Source organism: Apium graveolens, chromosome 1 (assembly GCF_009905375.1).
Source record: "Apium graveolens cultivar Ventura chromosome 1, ASM990537v1, whole genome shotgun sequence".
In the NCBI taxonomy this organism is placed as follows: Eukaryota; Viridiplantae; Streptophyta; class Magnoliopsida; order Apiales; family Apiaceae; genus Apium; species Apium graveolens.
In genome coordinates, this window is record NC_133647.1 from 44,273,218 (window position 1) to 44,282,413 (window position 9,196).

The window sequence follows — 9,196 nt, forward strand, 5'->3', positions numbered from 1 at the left end:
AGGCTTTATCTAGAAACTCGACTTGGCTTAGGAGCAACCGGGAGCACTACTAGACCTTGATGGCAAGCTTCCTACCTTCACTTGATGCTACAAAATAATAATAACTCTCATTATAAAAAACTCTTATAAGAACCATTGACCCTCTTGCTAGTGCACAATTTGACTCCAAGTAGCATTTAGTGTCTTATTCCGTATAAGACCTCAAATTAACATACATTACTATATATTATCACTATTATACCTTGGAGCACATAATCACAGTTAATTATATGTAATCTGTTATTTAGCCTTGGTGCATCATTTGGTATTGAATGATCTCTCTCATCTAATCTCCACCAATTGACTAACATAGTGCAACTTTACTAGTCTCAAAATTCGAAGTGCCTAAGCTTGGTAATCCCATTTCTCTTGACCATACCTATGTCCTTACCCTCTACTGACCTCTATCTATTTGTAAACACTAAGGCCTACTTAGGCCTCATTCATAGGGTTCACAAAACTAAGTGTTAAGTCATAGTGTTCTCATTTGCATTCCATCCGTGACACCTTGTGTGACATAGGGTCCTTGACACTCTTCTACTATAAACCTTTCTCCCAAAACTATCCCACTAGACTCTAGAGACTAAATCTAACGTATTCACTTGTAATTACAGCAAGGTCTAACCTAGACATCCCTAGGCCTAACCTCAAAGTTGACACAAATCTGTTTGTTGACTTAAAAACTGCCATAATTGTTACATGCTATTAACCATTGATTCTAACTCTAAACCAACATATTTCGACTTGAAAACCTTCCCTAAACTTTATAGTATCAGTACTAACCAAGGCCTAATGAGGGCCTACATATAACATCACTTTATGACCCCCAAACTATATTAAACCTAAATTGTCCCCTGTTTTAGCAGATTTAGCGCTTTCGCTTGTACACCTAACTAAATGGTAAGTTATCTTAAATCTATTACTTCTGAACTCAAATATATATCAAGTCCCAACTCTTTGTAGCTCGAGCCTCCCAAGGCCCAAGGAATGACCATCCAAAACTCACCTATAGTAGTGTGTAAATATGAAAAAATGAAGTGCCCTACTCTAAATCTTTCCACCTTAACTCCCACTTTAAAACCAAGTAATTGTTGAGTGGAATTTATGACACTTTATTACGCTCCGTAAAGTATTGAATTGGTGTAAATGTACTCAAGTTGTTAGTGTTTTAATGTATTTTCTAGTGTTTTTGCATTTGAGGCATTATTCTAAGAATCAGGTGAATTAGCATTGTTTTGGTGCTAATATGGTGTTAGGATGATGTCCAAAGAATAAAGCTCTGGAAGCCAACTTGATTGCAGCAGGAACTAAAGAAATTCTGAAGTTTTTCCAAAAGCATGGCGCGCCCGCACTGGTTTAGCTCGCGGCCGCGCCCATTTGTTAGAGAGCCAGCGCGCCTGCGTTGATGAAACGCGCGGCCAGGACGGGTCGGGATTCCAGAATCCTGATTCTAGTTGATTTACAATTGAAGGACTTCTATCTTACATGGGCTGCTATATATACTTAAATAAAGGACATTTTTCAGAGAGACGGATATACCGGAGCACAAGGAGAGCCGTAAGAAGATCGTGTTAGCACGATTCAATGAAGACGAAGAAGATCTTGTTTTTACTTGTGAATCTTTGTTCTAAATTGTAACTTGGATGCTAGTTTTCTTATTCGTGAACCTTACTCTTGTTTCGTACTTGGTTTTATTATTTATTCAGTATAAAGACTACGTTTATTATACCATGCTTTCATCGGAACCCAAGTTGATGATGAGTCCGATTATGGGCTAATCATTATCGTGGAGTTCTAGCGGATATATTTATGGATTTCTTTAGTTGATTTGTTTCGATGCCTTAGTGTGTGGTGATTGTATGATAACCTTGTATTGGTTCTGCTTATTCCTCTTATGAGCGTCGCAAACTTATAAGATAGTGTGTTAATTCTTAATGAAGTGACAGTGAATTTAAGGATTTAGAACTTGCCATACTAGCATAGGTTCATGTATTTGTTATGCATGATTCGTAGGTAATTTGAACCATCTTACTTGCCCTGTGTAATTAAGATAGATAACTTGTGCTTAAACCGTTATGTTCTCAAATTCTATAGACCTATAGGGTCTCAATATAATTGGTGTCTATTCAGCTTCTATCTATCTTATGGATGTCTGGTAGTATGGTATTCGTGCAATGAAAGTTAGCGTTTATCAGTTTCGTGTAATTTGATTAGTGTCATTACCATTGCATGTTAAGGTTAAGAATGAAAAGGCTATTGAATGAAGTATTTAATGAAGTTAGAATCCCATGTTTATCATATATATTAATTCAATCATTCTTATTCCCTTAGTTACAATTGTTAGTTTAATTCTTAGTTATAATCAAAATTCCAATTTGTTATCATCTTAGCATTGAATAATAACCATACAATGTTGCATAAGTACATAAATTATAAAGTTAAGCTAAAACAGTCTTTGTGGAAACGAATCTAATTTAAATCTTATACTACTTACGAACATAAATACTTGCGTGTATGTTAGCGCGTGTTTAGCGACTAACAAGTTTTTGGCGCCGCTGCCGGGGAATGTAGTGTTAATTTTTTGTTTATGTGTTTGTCATCAGTGATCGTTAAAGTTCATTGACTCGGATATTGTTACTTATCTGTTTCCTTATCTTATTTCAGGTATTCTAGCGAGTGTGTATGCATACGCGTTCACAGTCTCATAAGAGAACTCTAGATAAAGCCGAGGAAGAAGTTGTAGTAGTTCAAAGGGAAGTTTTTGAAGAAGAAGAGAAAGTCGAGGAACCAGTTTTAGTAGTGATGGGAGATCAAGCAGAAAGTCTCAAGGCCTTGATGGACTATTCTCGGCCTAAGATCAATGACATTCAATCGAGCATCATCAGACCAGCCATCTCGGCTAACGCTTTTGAGATCAAGTCAAGCACAATTCAGATGATACAGAACTCAGTTTAGTTTGGGGTTTCTCCTACTGAAGACCCCAACATGCACATCAGGGATTTCATCGAGATCTGCGACACTTTCAAGTTTAATGGTATGACCGAAGATGCTATCAAGCTGCGACTCTTCCCATTCTCTTTGAGGGACAAAGCAAAGTGTCGGTTACATTCTCTACCATCAGGGTCTATCACCACTTAGGAAGATCTGGCTCAAAAGTTTCTCACTAAATTCTTTCATATGGCAAGACTGATGCAATCAGGAATGCTCTTACTCAGTTTGCTCAGCAAATTGGAGAATCTCTGTGTGAGGCTTGGGATCGATATAAGGAGATGCTAATGAAGTACCCACACCATGGCATGCCTGATTGGATGATTATAAACTGTTTCTACAATGGATTGGGTGCTACTTCTAGACCCATGCTCGATGCAGCATCAGGAGGAGCCTTGTGGGCTAAAAACTACAATGAAGCTTATGAATTAATTGAACTGATGGCTGCTAATGAATAACAGAATCCTTCCCAGAGATTGACTCAGGGAAAAGTGACAGGAATTCTGGAGTTGGATGCAGCAACTGTTATAGATGCCCAACTTAAGGCTTTGATGATGAAGGTGGACACTTTGGCCAATTATGGAGTTAATCAAATCACTAGTGTCTGTGAGCTTCGTGTTGGTGCCCATGAGACTGATCAGTGCGCTATTTCTAGTGAATCAGCTCAGTTAGTGAGAAACTTTCAGCGAACGCAGCAACCTGTTCCAGCCACTTATCATCCCAACAATCGCAATCATCCTAATTTCAGCTAGAGCAACGCTCAGAATGCGGTTCAACAGCCTTATCAACAGTACACAGCTAAGCAGTACAACCCCCCTAGTTTTTAGCAACCGTAATATGCACCAAGACAGCAACTCCAGCTACAACAAGCTAATGAAAAATCTGGATTAGAGGAGTTGAAGTTTATGTGCAAGAGCCAAGTTGTTTCTGTAAAGACCTTGGAAAATCAAATTGGACAAATTGCCAATGTCTTGCTAAATTGTCAACCTGGTACACTACCTAGTGACACTGAAGTGTCAGGAAAGAGGGAAGCTAAGGAGCAGGTAAAGGCAATCACATTGAGGTCTAGAAAGGTTGCGAATCCCGAACATATTCAAGTTTCGACTGAAGAAGCTGGGGCTGAAGAAGAAGTAGAGCAGCAGGAAGCAGAAGTGGAACCAAGAAAGACTACTGTTAAGCACACTCCTCCTGAGGGTAATACAGGGGAGAAACAGATCTATCCTCCACCGCCTTTTCCTAAGCGGCAGTAGAAGGAAAAGCTGGACAAGCAATTTGAGAAGTTTCTGTAGGTGTTCAAGAAACTTCATATCAACATACCTTTCGCTGAGGCTCTTGAGCAGATGCCTAGTTATGTAAAGTTTATGAAAGGTATTATCTCTCGGAAAGTGAAGCTAGATGATTTAGAGACTATCGCTCTTACGGGGGAATGCAGTTTTGTGCTGCAACAGAAGTTACCTCCGAAGCTTAAAGATCTAGGAAGCTTTATTATTCCGTGTACTATTAGAAAAGTGTCTTTTGACAGATGCCTATGTGACTTGGGAGCCAGCATCAATCTGATGCCTTTGTCAATCTTCAAGCAGTTAGACTTACCAGATCCAAAACTGACTAATATGACTTTGCAGTTGGCCGACCTTTCTATTACATATTCACGAGGTATTGTGGAGGATGTCTTGGTCAAGGTTGATAAACTCATCTTCCCTGCTGATTTCGCAATTCTTGATTTCGAGGAGGATAAGAAGATTCCCATAATCTTGGGAAGACCTTTCTTGGCGACTGGCCGAACCTTGATAGATGTGTAGAAGGGTGAGCTTACAATGTGAGTGCTGGATCAGGATGTAACTTTTAATGTGTTCAATGCTATAAAATTTCCTACAGGAAAATAAGGAGTGCTTAAAGGTGGAGTTGGTCGATTCTGCGATAACTTCGGAACTTGATCAATTACTGAGGTCTGATGCCTTAGAGAAGGCCTTGTTGGGAAATTCAGATAGTGAAGATGACGAAGGTGAAGAATAATTATGGTCTGTGTGGTGCACCAGCCACATTTTAGAGATTTATGATGGCCATCTTTTCGGATATGATTGGCCAGAATGTGGAGGTGTTCATGGACGACTTCTCTGTATTTCGCGATTCTTTTGATGAATTCTTGCAGAATCTTGGACATATTCTCAAGAGGTGTGTTGAGACCAATCTGGTTCTAAATTGAGAAAAATGTCACTTTATGGTGCGACAGGGAATTATTCTTGGGCACAAGGTTTCTAGTAAGGGTCTTGAGGTGGACAAAGCCAAGGTGGGGGTCATTGAAAATCTTCCTCCACCAATTTCTGTTAAGGGAATTCACAGTTTCCTTGGTCATGCGGGTTTTTATAGGCGTTTCATCAAGGACTTCTCCAAGATTTCGAAACCATTATGCAGTGTGCTAGAGAAAGATATCCCTTTCAAGTTTGATGACGAGTGTCTTGCCGCTTTTGAGATATTGAAGAAGAGTTTAATCATGGCACCTGTCATAACTGCACCTGACTGGAATGAACCTTTTGAGATGATGTGCGATGCAAGTGACTATAAAGTTGAAGCAGTTCTTGGGAAGAGAGAGAACAACATATTTTATGTGGTTTACTACGCTAGTAAGACTCTGAATGGTGCTCAACTGAATTATACTACTATGGAGAAAGAACTTTTGGCTATTGTCTAAGTTTTTGAGAAATTTCGATCTTATCTACTTGGGACTAAAGTGACAGTTTTCACTGATCACGCTGTAATTCGTTATCTCATCTCAAAGAAGGACTCGAAGCCTAGATTGATTAGATGGATTCTTTTCCTTCAATAATTTGAATTAGAGATCAAGGACAGAAAGAGGACTGAAAATCAAGTCGCTGATCATCTCTCGCGTTTAGAGAACCCTAATGTTACTTCACTGGACAAGACATTGATAAATGAGTCTTTCCCCGATGAGCATTTGTTTGGAGTGCAAGAAGAAGAACCGTGGTTTGCAGATATTGTGAACTATCTTGTGAGTAATATCATGCCTCCCGAGTTATCATATGCTCAAAGGAAGAAGTTTCTACATGAAGTGAAGTGGTATATGTGGGATGAGCCATTTCTTTTTCGTCAAGGAGCTGACCAATTCATCAGAAGATGTATTCCTTACAGCGAAACAGGGGGGATCTTGCGAGATTGCCACTCAACGGCTTATGGAGGACACTATGGTGAAGAAAAGACAGCAGCTCGTATTCTTCAAGTAGGTTTCTTTTGGCCGACTTTATTTAAAGATGCTCATCAGTTCATTTTGAAATGTGATCGATGTCAACATGTGGGTAATATGTCTAAGAGGGATGAGATGCCCCTTAATGTGCTTCTCGAGGTTGAAGTCTTCGATGTTTGGGGAATTAACTTCACGGGGCCATTTGTCTCATCTTGTAACAATCAGTATATCTTGTTGGCGGTTGATTATGTGTCAAAGTGGGTTGAAGTTAAGGCATTGCCAACGAACGATGCGAAGGTTGTGCTTAATTTTCTTCACAAGCAGATTTTTACGAGGTTTGGAACTCCAAGAGTCATAATCACTTATGAGGGGTCGTATTTTTACAATCATAAGTTCATTGCTATGATGCAAAGGTATAATGTGAATCATCGCATTGTTACGGCGTATCATCCTCAGACAAATGGTCAACCTGAGATATCTAACAGAGAGATCAAGCACATTTTAGAGAAAGTTGTGTGTCCATCGAGGAAAGATTGGTCTTTGAAGCTTGACGAAGCTATTTAGGCGTAGAGAACAGCATCCAAGACTCCATTGGGAATTTCGTTGTTTCAGTTGGTTTATGGTAAGGAGTGCATTTGCATGTGGAGGTCGAGCATAAGGCATATTGGGCTTTGAAGAAATTGAATCTTGATTTGGATGTAGCTGAAAAGAAGAGGATGCTTCAATTGAATGAACTCGACGAGTTTCGACTTCAAGCTTATGAGAACAACAAAATGTATAAGAACAAAGTCAAGAGGTGGCACGATAGGGGTCTAGTGCTCAAATCATTTGTGTCGGGACAACAAGTTCTTTTGTTTAACTCTCGTCTCCATCTTTTTCCTGAAAAGTTGAAGTCAAGGTGGTCAGGGCCCTTCATTATCAAAATTGTGTTTCCACATGGAGCGGTGCAAATTTTTAAAAATGATCTTGTCCAAGCATTAAAGGTTAATGGTCAGAGGTTGAAGCATTACTATGGTGACATGGCAAACCGCGAGGTGGTTCGTGCCATTTTATTGTCCATTTGAGATCAAGTTTCTACGTCAACCTAATGACGTAAAACAAGCACTTCTTTGGAGGCAACCCAAGTTTGTTGTACATTAATAGATAGAGAAAGCAAGAAGAAAGAAGAAAAACACAAAAAAATCAGAAAAAGAAAAAATTTGGGGCCAACTTCAGAAGCCAGGCGCGCCCGCGCTGAAATTACAGAGACACAGTGCGCCTGCGCTGATCTAGCGCGCGGCCGCACCGATTTGGCAGAAGTAGAGCGTGCCCGCGTTGTTTTACCGCGCGCCCGCGCCGGGGTCCCGACTTAGAAAAAATAAAAACAGCAGTTTGAAGAGTAAAAAACGGGAATTTTGCTACAAAATCAATTCATGCCCGAATTTTACTCTCCCACATCCCAAATTACCCTCTCTAAATCAAACCCATTATTCCCACTATTCCCATAATCAAATCCCACTTCTATTCCATATATAATTCTCTTTTCACCTCCTATCAATACATACACTTATACACAAACTTCTTCACCACTTCACAAATTTCTCAAACACAAATTCTCTCTCAAACACAAACTCTTATTCTCTCTACTCAATTCCAATGGCTCCCAAGAGACAAAGAATACAAGTAAGCAGCAGCACCACTGATTCTTCTAGTTCGGGTGGTGTGAGGCCAAGGTTTTCTACTCCAGAGGCTGAAGAGGAGTACACGAGGCTTCTCACAAAGCCTATTGCTAAGGAGCGACGTTTTCAGCCATCAGAGAAGGATGGTAAGTTGTTGGAGATGATTCTGGTGATGGCTGGGTTCCTTTTAGTGAGGCTCCCACTGCTGTGCTCATGAGTGTTGTGCGAGAGTTTTATGCTAATGTGAAGGCAGAGAAGAATGGCTTCACGGTGGTGCGAGGGATGACTGTGGAGTACAGTACTGATGCGATAAGGAGGGTGATTGAGCAGCCCACAAGGAAGCCCGGTCAGGACACTTGGATTGATAAGACTCCAGAGGACTTCAACTTGGATCTGATCATTGCTACTCTATGTGTGCCTGAGACTCACTGGAAGTTCAAGAGGGGCACAACTGATTACTCCACGTTCCCTGTGTCGTGCATGAACAGGTTTGTACGGGCTTGGAATTCATTTATTTGTGTTAACATCGTGCCATCCTCTCATGTGAATGAGATTACTGTGGGGCGTGCTCGTTTTTTATGGGGTATTCTTCAGGGCGATTATATTGATTTGGGGATGGTTATTTATCAAGGGATTTTGAGATTCTTGAGAGGAGGTACTACGGGTTCTATACCCTATGCGTCTATTGTGACGAAATTGTGCGTGGAAGTTGGTGTTCATTGGCCAGCACATGAGCAGTTGCAGATCCTGAGTGCTCCTATTGACAATACTATGGGATGGAGGCAAGCCCGATCTGAAGGGGCTTGGTTATGCTTTTGACCATCTACCTGGTGGGAGGCCAGCTGTTGGGGCCACCCAAACGAGCAGGACTGCTTGGAGATCTTAGTTAGGAGAGGGGGTTGGTCCGTCACAGTAGGCATATGAGGAGGAGGAAGGAGCTGATGTTGGAGCTGGCATGAGCATGACGCAGTATAGGCATCTAGCAAGGAGGATGGATATGATGCATGACATCCATAGTTGGTTTGCACGTGATCTCACCCAGGCATTGGGGACAGCTTTCAGAACCACCGTTGTTGACATCCAATGGCCAGTATTTGGTGAGGACGCCGTGTATCCACCTCCAGACATGCATGACACTCCACCCGTTGAGGGTGATGATCCTGATTCGGAGTAGGTATGCCTTATTCCTTACTATTACCTTCACTGAGGACAGTGAATTTTTTAAGTTTGGGGGTAGTAGTTGAAGGAATATGTTTGTGTGAGTCGCATATGGTTGCATATTCATGATAGTTTAGTGCACATAGTTGCATAC

The 9,196-nt window shown here is 40.8% G+C and overlaps 1 non-coding gene across 1 annotated transcript; it reads right to left on the reverse strand.

The window, feature by feature from the left end:
• Positions 1–3,230: 3,230 nt before the first annotated feature.
• Positions 3,231–3,337, reverse strand: LOC141681473 (small nucleolar RNA R71). Its single transcript, XR_012558909.1, has one exon. It is a non-coding gene; the product is annotated as a small nucleolar RNA R71 (small nucleolar RNA).
• Between the last annotated feature and the right edge of the window lie 5,859 nt (positions 3,338–9,196).